The sequence below is a fragment of the Rhyacophila brunnea genome, unplaced genomic scaffold (genome assembly GCF_057557595.1).
Source record: "Rhyacophila brunnea isolate RB1 unplaced genomic scaffold, BYU_Rbru_1.0 scaffold_13, whole genome shotgun sequence".
In the NCBI taxonomy this organism is placed as follows: domain Eukaryota; kingdom Metazoa; phylum Arthropoda; class Insecta; order Trichoptera; family Rhyacophilidae; genus Rhyacophila; species Rhyacophila brunnea.
Window position 1 is genome coordinate 10,053,575 of NW_028232785.1, and position 12,079 is coordinate 10,065,653.

Genomic DNA, 12,079 nt, shown 5'->3' on the forward strand with positions numbered 1-12,079 from the left:
GAAGAGCAGCTATCACTTTCCTTTTTAAATTATAAAGTACATGGCACCGCAATGACACATTATGAATGATCTGTAGAAATCATTTCATATAAGTGTGCAGATTGTTTTTTTTTTGTATAAATACCAAACGACTTAAACTAGTTAAAACCTCCACACTGTGGAGGCCCATATGATCCTATTAGGATCGGACATGGTCGAAAGAAAAATACATCGTCGACCGATAGCATTGCTAATAATAAACATAATCATTAATAATTACTGACCTAAGTACAAAGTAAGTAAGAACGGCTTCAAATCAACATACTTTTACTTAATTAAGATCAGTTAATTATCCTACATAAGAGGAAAATTGCATTTGTCATATTTATATGGCTTTTTTTCCCAGAATACAAATTTTATGTGATTTAAGCTTATCAAATTGCAAACATGAGAAATAATATTCATCACAATTAAATGATTTCTCAACAAAATGCGACGCATCCTTTTCAGCCGATTACATTGTAAACACGAGTAATCACATCGACTACATTTAAAACGCTATTCACCAGAATGAGTCATTATGTGTCTTTTCAGCCGATCAGATCTTATACACGAGTAATCACATTTATTACATTTCAAAGGCTTTTCACCAGAATGAATCATGATGTGTCTTTTCAGCCGATTAGATTGTATACACGAGAAATCACATAGATCACATTTAAAAGGCTTTTTACCAGAGTGACCCATTTTGTGTACTTTCAGTTGATCAGATGTTCTACATGAGTAATCACACTGGCTACATTTGAATGGCTTTTCACCAGAATGAGTCATTTTGTGTGATTTTAAATAACTAGAATGTCTACAGGAGTAATCACAAATATCACATTTATATGGCTTTTCCCCAGTATGAACCATTTTGTGTTTTTTCATCGCACCAGATGATATACAAGCGTAATTACATTGGTCACATTTAAATGGTTTTTCCCCAGAATGAATCATTTTGTGTTGTTCCATCTCTCTTCGTTTTATACATGAGTATACACATTGATTACATTTAAATGGCTTTTCATCAGAATGAGTCATTTTGTGTGATTTCAAATAACTGAAATGTCTACAAGAGTATTCACAAATATCACATTTATATGGCTTTTCCCCAGAATGAATCATTTTGTGTATTTTTAGGTGACTATGTTGTTTACACGAGTATTCACACTGATCACATTTAAACGGTTTTTCACTGGAATGCATCGTTTTGTGTATTTTATTGGAATTAGATCTAACGTTGAAGTTACTGGTAGATTTCAATAGTCGAACACTTTTATCCTTTTTATTCATAATTGCAATTTTGTGAATGTCTTTGTGAAGTTTTAATAAATATAAAGATGCAAAAAAATCAAAACAAATACTGCATACAAAATTTTTGTCATGAAACGATTTCTTCTCTATCTTTATAACAGCTACTAACAATTTTGGATCAGTGATAGTAGATCGTATTTGATTACATTTAGCAGTGTGACTGACGGCATCTGTATTGGTAATTGTTTCATAATATGTGACGAGTTCTTTCGTGATGTCTTGTTCGTCAATCTGTATTTCATCGTATGGCTCTTGTAATTCTGAGATTTCCTTTGACAATCCGAGACTAGCGGTGTCGGTCAATGTAGAAGTTGCAGGAATCAACTAAAAGAACATGAAACATTACATCATTAGTATTACATTAAGTACATGTATTAACAAAAAAAAACAAAAAAAACGAATGTGTTGATGTTATATTTCGATAAGTCGTCAAATGATTATTTTCCGACCGCCTTTCTACAAGGGTAGGCTTACTTTTCATCTCTTGAATCTAGTCGGTCTCTTCTGCTCTTGTAACACGTTTGCCTGTTATCGCGAGGTATGGTTTCCAATCCTGGTGTCCTAAAGAATTTGAATTTGCATGCGCCTGTCAATTACGTACGTGGTCGCAGCCATTATTTATTCTGGATCGGAACCGTTTCCTCGTGTCAAGCCTATCAAGCACCATTAGCGAGGGGTGCAAGATTAGTAATGCGCTCTTTAAAGACATAGACATTTTCAATGATGTGCTTTGCATTTTGTTTTTGAAACTTTATTTTACGTTATTATTAGCTCGTATTCTTGTTTGTCCGGTGGTTGTTTGTCCAGTATAAATCTTGCAATCGATTTTAACTAACTTCCCGACTAGCTAGACATTTAAAACTTTTAGAATATATCAGAACACGATGCCAATGTATTCTTTTAATACTTTTAGCCATCTTTAAGCAGAATTTAATTCATTTTCAGTTAATTCTGTTTTATATGGAAAGTTATTTAAAAAAAATCCATAAAAAGTAAAAGACTATTATTGTTTCTAAGGAGTGATCCTAGCAACGAAATTATTAATATATACGTGCGTTACTATGGAAATCAAAATGAAATGTCAAAATGACATTTCAGTATTCTATATTTGTTTGTTTGTTTGTTTTTTATTTACTTCATATTATCAAGGACAAGTTTGACCATAATAATTCAACATAAATTTAAAAAACGTTGTATATAAAAAGTTCTTTTATCTTGTAATTATTTCTGTTTTAAATTGTATTATATGTTGTTATATATTTTGATTTTTTTTGTTATTATTATTATTATTTACTATATTATCTTCTTCTCTCTTGTGAAGGTAATATTTGTAATAATGTAAATGTCATGTTGTGTACGTCTTGAATTTAGATTTGTTATGTTCAAAATGTTATGTCTTCTTAAATAAATAAATAAACAAAATAACAAATGACATGGTACTTAAATATATTATTTCAGACGATTGCATATAGTCACCAAAGGATTTGTTTAAAAATATGATGTACAACGTACGCACGGCGCCTAGGCAGGAATGCGAAACTCGACTACAGATAAAACAATTACACCTTGAGGATTCCTAATAAGCTTTAGTCTAGAATTCATCTTTATCAGAATTGCTTAATCCGTGTTAAACATATTTGTTGAAGATCTCTATATCTTTGAGCAGCAGATTGGTAGGTGACCCTCCCTGAAGCCCATATTCCATTGGCAGATTGCGTCTAGCCCGATCGTCTACCACGACTGTCAAACTCTATTCTCTATGGTTTTCAAGGATCGTGAGCGATCGGGTCGAAAGTGGAAAATTTTCTATTATCCGTCGTGCGATCCTTTCATTATCAAGCGAAGATTGCCGAAAGCGTACGAAAATAGCCGAATATGCGCCTGAGTCATGCAAACGGTCGTTCATTTCATTCTACTGGTCGTTTTCAACTGTACAACTACAAGATGGCGAAAACTTAAAAAATATATATGGAGTATCACCGAGGACACAGTCCTCGTCGAATAAATACACGCCAAAGATATAGTGTGGAATGTAAAAAACCCGCCATATTCAATGGCGATCACGCTGTTCTTCAGTTAGCCAACTTTTGACCCAGTGTTTTCGTTTACGGCGAGTCCTGACCGCCTGAGCCAGTTGAAATATAGCCATACTCGCTACAATAAATTAGTCTTTGGATTATTCGATTTCGATATTCGAATTACTCAATTGGTTTGGAGATTCAAGCTCGCCCAGTTATTCATGATGTAAATTAACAATAAGTATACAAACTTTCTATAAATGTCAAACGGCCGCATAAATTTTAACGGATCTGATGCTCGCTAGGTTTGACAGCTGACAGCTCAGTTTTGTTGACGTAAAATTGCGCGGGAATGCGTTCAGTGTAGCCACCAATCTAAGAAATATCTAGTTTTCACTCAACCTATATTTTTAATAATAGCAACACTAGTATTATTTTAACCAATCAAATCAAGGACCAACGAGATTGAATCGTTGCGTGTAATTGCAAATAGCTAGCGACGACGGTTGGCGTCGATCGTTGGATCGGGTTGGGTCTGCGCGTCTGCCAATGGAATATGGCCTTGAGAGATACCATACATATATGAAATTTTCTGATAAGAATGTAGCCTTTATCAAGCGAGGTTTACTCTTTAATATTTAAATTCTAATAGATTTAAGTTTTGTGCTATTGCATTTAAAATCGTTTTTGCGACTCGGATTTCGCCTTTCTGCATCTTCAGGGACTATGTGCACTCACCAAAAGGTAAATACACACTGGCAAAGTATACGGTTTATTCTATGTAATAAATTAATACAATAAAGTGGGTAAAAACATTATCACCTACCTATTAAGTCAAGGATCACAATACAGTACGTACAAAACCACGATCATCAAAACTGTATACCAAAGGTAAACTATTGTAACTCCAAAAATCGTGAAATGGTGTTATTGTTATATTGTTACTTTATTACTTATCCTGCATACGTGGTAAACAGCTGTAACTCATTACTCTTATTATAAAAGTTAAAAATTTAAAATGTCATTGTAACTCCATAACTATTAGAGGTAAACAACAGTAAGAAAACATACAATTCTTTTGATGAAGCTTATAATCGAACTACAGCGGTAAACAAACAAAAAGGTTTTGATAAATAGATTATTAGAATATAATAATCAACATAACACTACATTTAAGAGGTGTAAAATTGACAATACTGGCAAATACAATGACAACGTATTCGGAACGTAATAGGCAGGGTTCAAGCTGGGGCACGGTCTAAAAAGATCGTGAGTAGGCGATGCGCGGATTTTGTAAATGACGCGTGCCGAACGAAACATAATTTGTCATAAAAATTCAACATGCGTCCATTAAATGTTCTGTTTATTGTTCTATTAGTAACAATAATAATATATTCATTGACATGTTTTCTTTTTCAAGTAAATGGGAACATTTTTCAGTCATCTTCACACGATTTAAGAATTAATACCCCCGTCGCCTTCACGAAACAAATTGACGTGTTCACAGCTCGACTTTCGCTCTCCGATTGCCGGCAAAATTTCGTCGCACCTATAGTTGAAAATTATTTGCCGTTTCACTGAAGTATGCTCTTGAGGCAAAACCCGCGTCGCAAAAAATGACTCAAATGAAATAGTACAAAACTTAAATCTATTGAAATTTAAATATTAAAAGTACCCTGTTGTCGATAGTGTTAATATTTTAACATTTAGATAAATATGATAAAGTGACCACCTTTCATATGATAACGTATCACTTCATAAAATATTTTATTTAAATAGATAGGTACCTAGTATTAAACTATTTATATAAAGCATTTATCTCACTCATTTTAATATAAACCTTATCCAGGGGTACTCAACCTTTTTATACCTGACGCCCACTTTTGTATCTCTGATAGTAGTAAAATTTTCTAACCGCCCGCCGGTTCCACAGTAATGGTGATTTATAAAGTAGGGAAGTAACCTTACTTTATAAAGCAGAGTTACGGCAAATTAAAGCATATATTAATAATTACTTAGCAATAATAATAAAAATAGGCATTTTTTTATTATTTTGCCATAGGTTTTCATATCCAACACTATCGAATTTATGTTTACTTTCTTCATCATATCTAATTTCTAGCAATTTCTTGGCAAGTTATATCAGCCTCTTCAATATTTGGGGTAAAACGATTTTTCATCCAGTCATACACCTTCAAATGTTTTTAAAATCCCTACCATCCACCATGAAAGCTGGAACGCCCACTAGTGGGCGGTAGGCACCAGGTTGACTACCCCTATAATATATAATATATAATATAGATATAATCTATAATATAGACTAACGGTTCCTTGATTAATTTTAAAAAAATTCACTAATTATTATCTTTACAGTAAACGCTGCGTATTTTAAAAACCATAGACTATGACAGTATATACATGTATTGTTGAAGTTTCATACTATAGAGTATTGTGTTGGACATACCTGATTTACTGGTTTGAATTTTGCATACCAGGAATTTGTCTGAGGATCCTCGTGAACAGTTTCTGTGTCTGTATCTGTGTTTAAATCTGCTCCCTGAAAATAAGTTTTTGACTTGGTAGTCGACAATTCTCTTGTAGAGTTCTGAAAAACATTAATTTTGAACTATACTTTATAATAAAATAAAGCGAATGTCTAATCAGTGTGAACCATATTATCGGTACCTAATGCTAAGATCAATGGTAAATAATAACCCCAGCAAACAAATAATTGTGTTCGCACTGTGGACATTCGATGAAAGTCAAGCAGTTCTTTTTGTTTTTATTGATAAAAAATCAGCTTTCATTTATTCACGTTATATAATCGGGACAGGAGGTTAATCAATGGGGATATTTTTTTACGTATGTTCTAACGTTATGCGTTATAAGCATAAGCATATAACATTGCATTACAGCACCGTTTTAATGTAATTTTTTCATAAACCATTTTAAAATTAATCCTTTTACCTATTTTAAGGAAATAGTACCTATCACCACAATGGTGCTGTAGTCTAAATTTGCACTAAAGATCGACAACCATGACTTGAAATGCGGCTTCATGAGATTAAATTGGTAGGTAGCAATAGACTGGCAAGATAGGTAATATATTCGTTATACACCCGATCCTTTTTTTTGCACGGTTTCGAAATAACACGGTGCATAAATAATATGTTGTCACCGGTTGTCGCCCAGACATACATACGTAAATACATGGCGCCACTAGTCAGTCACTTCGGATTCGATACGAGACGCGTCGCGTGCTTCGGCGTTCATTAAATATTTCCAGCGATGAGTTATTTTTCGCCAGCGAAAAACAGCAGTAAGCGGGCACATATATTGTCAAGTAGTGACACTGAATGAATATATTTCTCTATGCAAAATTTAATTGAAATCGAAAACTATGTATATTTGTACCTATAGGTACATCTTTTTATGTATAAAGAATAAATGAATTCGATTTATTTTTGAGTCCAAGAATTTTGAATTTGAGTTGATTTTAAGTAATGGAACCTATCTACTAATTTTGTATGGGCGCATTTTTGTATTTTTACACGGTTTTGTTTTGCACGGTAGTCTTTGGAACGTATCCCCCGTGCAAAAAGAGGATCGGGTGTACTATGCATTTTCGCATCGGTAAGCGAGGTGACCTAATTAATTTTTGTATGGGCATAATAATTTATTAATAACAAACCCTGCCTGCAGCCGCGAGGACACGAAGTAACAGCATCACAACTATGAATAATTGATTTCCGACCGTTTGACGAACAATAGTTCGATATTTACTACAAACAGTCGCTACGTACATACTACCATTCTTCGAACACGAACTCAGATAACCTCCAAAGAGGAAATTGCCTGGGAAGCTAATATGTACCTATGCGAATAATAAAGTGACATCATATTCGATATTACTTGTCTGCTATTATCTCATAATTGCCAGTACTACAGATCAATGTGACTTTTATTGGCACTGTAATTATGCGTCAATTACATTGAGCTACTTTATGAGCTGTTTGTTGGCGAATTTAAAAACGGGCGATTCAGCTACTGCGATTGTGATGATGACACAAAACTTTCCATTCGCTAAGACGCCAACAAGCTAACGACTATTTTGACAGAACGTAGTTCGTCTTTTACCGGGAGGTCGCTACTACGCTCTACTGCGCAGACGCAGTAGACCCACACGCCGGCATGTAGCGTGTAAAGTTGACCGGCTTTCAACTTTTCTCGATAGATTGTTTACAATCTGCTTGTTTGTTTGTTCGATGATGACACTGGGCGGTTTTACAGGCAGATTGTAAATTCACCAACAAGCAGATCGTAAAGTAGCTCAATGTCATTGACACATTATGGTGAATTTTTTTTAACGCTGTCAAAATTGCATAAGTAGGTATGGTTTAAATATGCTATGCGAGCCCTGACGAGGAATAACAGTAAGTACATTATGTATATTAGGTTATAATGTTCTCAAAGCGAACGAAACCAGTCGTTAAACAATATGTGAACCAAGTACCTAAATTACAACCAAGCCCTCCGCATGAGCCGATTTTAGTGAGTAATATTATACCTAGTGCATAGCCAACACGCCAGTGTTGCCATAATAAAATTTATAAAAACATCGCTTGTAAAATTATAACATTGGAATAAATATTCAATATCTGGCAACACTACGACACGCACGCAGTCACACATATTTTCGAATAACCCCGGAAAGGGTCGCGGAGGAAGCGTGAAGGGGGCGAGGCAAGTGCGTGAAAAAGTTCGTCATGTTTTGAGGGATATCTATATTCTATAATCTAAGATTACAACATTGTTTCAGCTCTAACCACAAGGACATTTTGATAGTTTTAATTCGAAACGAACGAAAAAACTTATCTTATCTAAATCAATGGGACGTACCATAGCTGGCGACTCATTTAGAGTAAATAAGTTTTATTTCATGGCTGTTGAAAAATTCCTGATTCGATTTCCGAAAAAATGACCTCATATTTCTTTCGGAAACACCCTTTCTTCCTGTTTACTTATCGTTGAAACTCAAATTAACTAAATTATTGCACAAATATTATCGACCAAAAAATATACTCTAATTTGTCAAGTAATGTGTTTTTATAATAAATAACATTTGAAAACTAACCTCATCAACGTGGCCGGGCTCACCAGCATACTCTTGTTTGATACAAGTATTTGACTGTGGGTTATTTCCATGTAAAGACATATCGAACGAATGTTGCTCGTTCGCATCATGATCGAAGTCAACTGCTTCGAGTTTTATGTCCATTTTACGCGTTGAAAGCGTCCGTTCTCAAAGAGATCGTGTCACACCTAAGCAATTCTGTCAAACAAGTTCTTGGCCGCCGTGACAATAGACAATGAACCAGTGCTGCCATATTTTGAAAGTGGAATTAGTACAGAGCCTCCAAAATTATAGTATTTGGGGATAACATATAGTACGCGTTGTCATCTGTTTCTCAGAAAACAAATAACGGACAATTTAGTAGAATGTGTAGCGCCGCGGGCCACAGGTTCCCAATTTTTCATGGTCGACTCGTTTTTTTTAGGATAAATGCCTATTTTATATCGTACATAGTACGCGGACCAAATTTATAGTATAAATACTATAATTATAGTACGGTTGGCAACACTGCAATGAACTAATAAAATAAACAGGGATGTCCATAAATGATAGTTACTTTTTGTCCGGTTCATCGATACTTTGGGATCGATTCTTTTCTACCGATACGACGCCGGTGTTGATATTTTTGTCGGTATCGATTCATTTGACACCTTTGCAGGCGTTCCATTGGCGTACCAAAAGTCCGAGGACATTTAATCGTCCGATTTATCTATGCTCTTTACCAATGGAGCACTGGCTTAAATGGCCACATATTTAACGAATCGATTTAATGTATAGTTCTGTCAAAATTACGATTACTACCGTACCGTCATTTTCGATACCCAGGTGTGGGAAAGGGAGGCGGTTTCAGCATATGAAGCGCCTAGTTTCAAAAACCCTTAAAACGACTTTTGACAGTTCTGAAAAAAATGAGAAAAAGTCATATCTATTGATAGCGTGAACTTTATGTATTTATTATTTGATTTATACACTATAAAGAGTATAATATTTAGTATCCTTTACTCACTTTTTGCATATTTTACTGAGAGAATATATTAAAAATCAAATGATTTTCATTTTAAGGGGCTTTTGAAATTAACATGTATGATTTTAGGGGGTAATGCATGGAGGGGCGCATGAGGAAATTGCAAAAGGCGTCATGTGGTCATATTTCTTGGAGAAAAAATAGATATGTTTTGTACAAATTAAAAAAATATTTATTCGAAGTAGGTAGGTAACTAAAATTAACAATATAAACTATGTTAACGGTATAGAATTTACTATTGTACTTATACATACATATTTATAATTAAAAATATTACAACTGTATACCATTCATCCGATTGCGATGAAACTTTCGTCAGTTGCTATGCCACACCCGCGTGTGTTTCAATTAGAAAAACCATCTTCTTCTTCTTCTATTCTATCTTCTTCTATTTTTTTAATTTCTAGTTTCTAAATTAGAAAAATCATCATTATTTTCTTCTTCTTCATCATCATCATTCTATCTTCTTTTATTCGTATGGTTCCTATACCATTCATCCGATTGTGATGAAACTTTCGTCGGTTATTGTGCGCACACTCACGAAGGTGTTTCAATCTGATAAAACATCTTCTTCTTCTATTCTATCTTCTTCTATTCGTATGCGTTCTTATACCGTTCATCCGATTGCGATGAAACTTTCGTCAGTTGGTGTGCGCACACCCGCGAAGGTTTCTGAATTAAAACAAACATCTTCTTCTTCTATTCTATCTTCTTGTATGCGTATGCGTTCCTATACCATTCATCCGATTGCGATGAAACTTTCGTCAGCTGCTTTGCGCACACCCGCGAAGGTTTCTGAATGTGTACAATTGTCTTCTTCTTTTATTCTATCTTTTTCTATTTGTATGCGTTTCTATACCATTCATCCGATTTCATTGAAACTTTGGTGACTTGTTGTGCGGACGCCCGCAGAGGTTTCTGAATTAGTACAATCATCATTCAGAAACCTTCGCGGGTGTGAGCATAGTAACTGACGAAAGTTTCATCGCAATCGGATGAATGGTATAGCAGTGCATACGAATAGAAGGAGAAGAAGAAGATAGTTGTACTAATTCATAAACCTTCGCGGGTGTGAGCACAGCAACTGACAAAAGTTTCTTCATCGCAATCGGATGAATGGTATAGCAATGCATACGCGTAGAACAAGATAGAATAAAAGAAGAAGGAGAAGATGGTTGTACTGATTCAAAAATCTTTGCGGGTGTGCGCACAACAACTGACGAAAGTTTCATTGCAATCGGATGAATGGTATAAAAACCATACGAATAAAAGAAAATAGAATAAAAAAGAAGAAGAAGATGATTTTTCTAATTCAGAAACCTTGACATCTGCCACAATAACTCACCAAAGTTTTATCGTAATCAGACGAATGGTATAGGTATAGTGTACATATAATTATTTATATTTAAGTTAGTGGCTGTCCCCACTTTATATATTGTTATTTTGCATTTTTAAATATTTGTATAGAAAATAATAAATTGGTAAAATCGGTCCTGATAATTAATAAAATATGTGAAAAACTAAATTTTAGTCAATAGGTACAATATTTAACGTTTTCAATGGTAAACTGTAATTATTTTAAATCAAGTCATTTTACAATCAACAATAGGGACAGTATGATTAGACACCACTGTATTATTGGACAAATAACACGCAGAAATTGTCAATATTCACTTGCCGTTTTTGGCGTTCGATATTGACTTCCCATATTTATTTTCTTTCTAAACGCTTCCTTGACTCATTGGGCTTACGTTTCAACACATTAATCAGTTCAACATTCATTATAAATATCGAAAAATACTATTAACCTACAGAGCGATCAACAGGAAGTCACTTTAATTTTGTTCAGGCAGACATATTGAAATCCGTATCACATGACCATCAGAGCAGCCGCTGATTGGCTTATTCATTTTAGGGGGATTTGAAATTCACACGAAAACTGTTTTAGTGAGTTTTGAAATTAAGCGTAAGCAAGGCAATTAATAGCATTAATCATTCATTCTTTAACTACCATTTATGTTGTTCTTCTCCGCCCAGCATGTTTACATACCGGACGGAGGCCTTTACAAAGAAAATACAACATTGAACAGCTGCGCAAGGAGCTCGATTAGGTGTTTTTATTAAGCCGTATTTAGAGATCAGGGTAACATTTCGGCTTATTAGTACAAGTTGATTATTTAACGTGGAAGAAGTCCACCAACAACAGGGGTGTAACAGTGTCTATATTATCTTATATATTTTGATGAACGTGGCAATTCGTAAGCCTGGGAGGAATGAATACGCATAGAGAAGCATCCGCCTAGAAATGGATTGTTTCAGACTGATGATATAAGTAGTCTGGATATTATACCATCAATTTTGCAACTCGGCAGGGTAGAATCTGGTTGGGTATGCTTTCATTCAGCAGCCCCCAGCTGATGATCATTAATAATTGTAAGATTTAACTTTAAATTAATATGAGGACTGAGAATAGTGGAAGCAAAAACTAAATACATGCCTGTCTATGTCACACCACGAAAAGGCGCACCAAAGTTAGATATTGGTGCATAGAAGTTTAATACGGTCGAC

At 34.6% G+C, this 12,079-nt stretch overlaps 1 long non-coding RNA gene across 1 annotated transcript; it reads right to left on the bottom strand.

The window, feature by feature from the left end:
* Positions 1-114: 114 nt before the first annotated feature.
* On the bottom strand, positions 115-8,700 carry LOC147076445 (uncharacterized). Its single transcript, XR_015069629.1, has 3 exons — positions 8,488-8,700; positions 5,818-5,958; positions 115-1,659 (listed from the first exon to the last, which is right to left on the bottom strand). It is a non-coding gene; the product is annotated as an uncharacterized LOC147076445 (long non-coding RNA).
* Between the last annotated feature and the right edge of the window lie 3,379 nt (positions 8,701-12,079).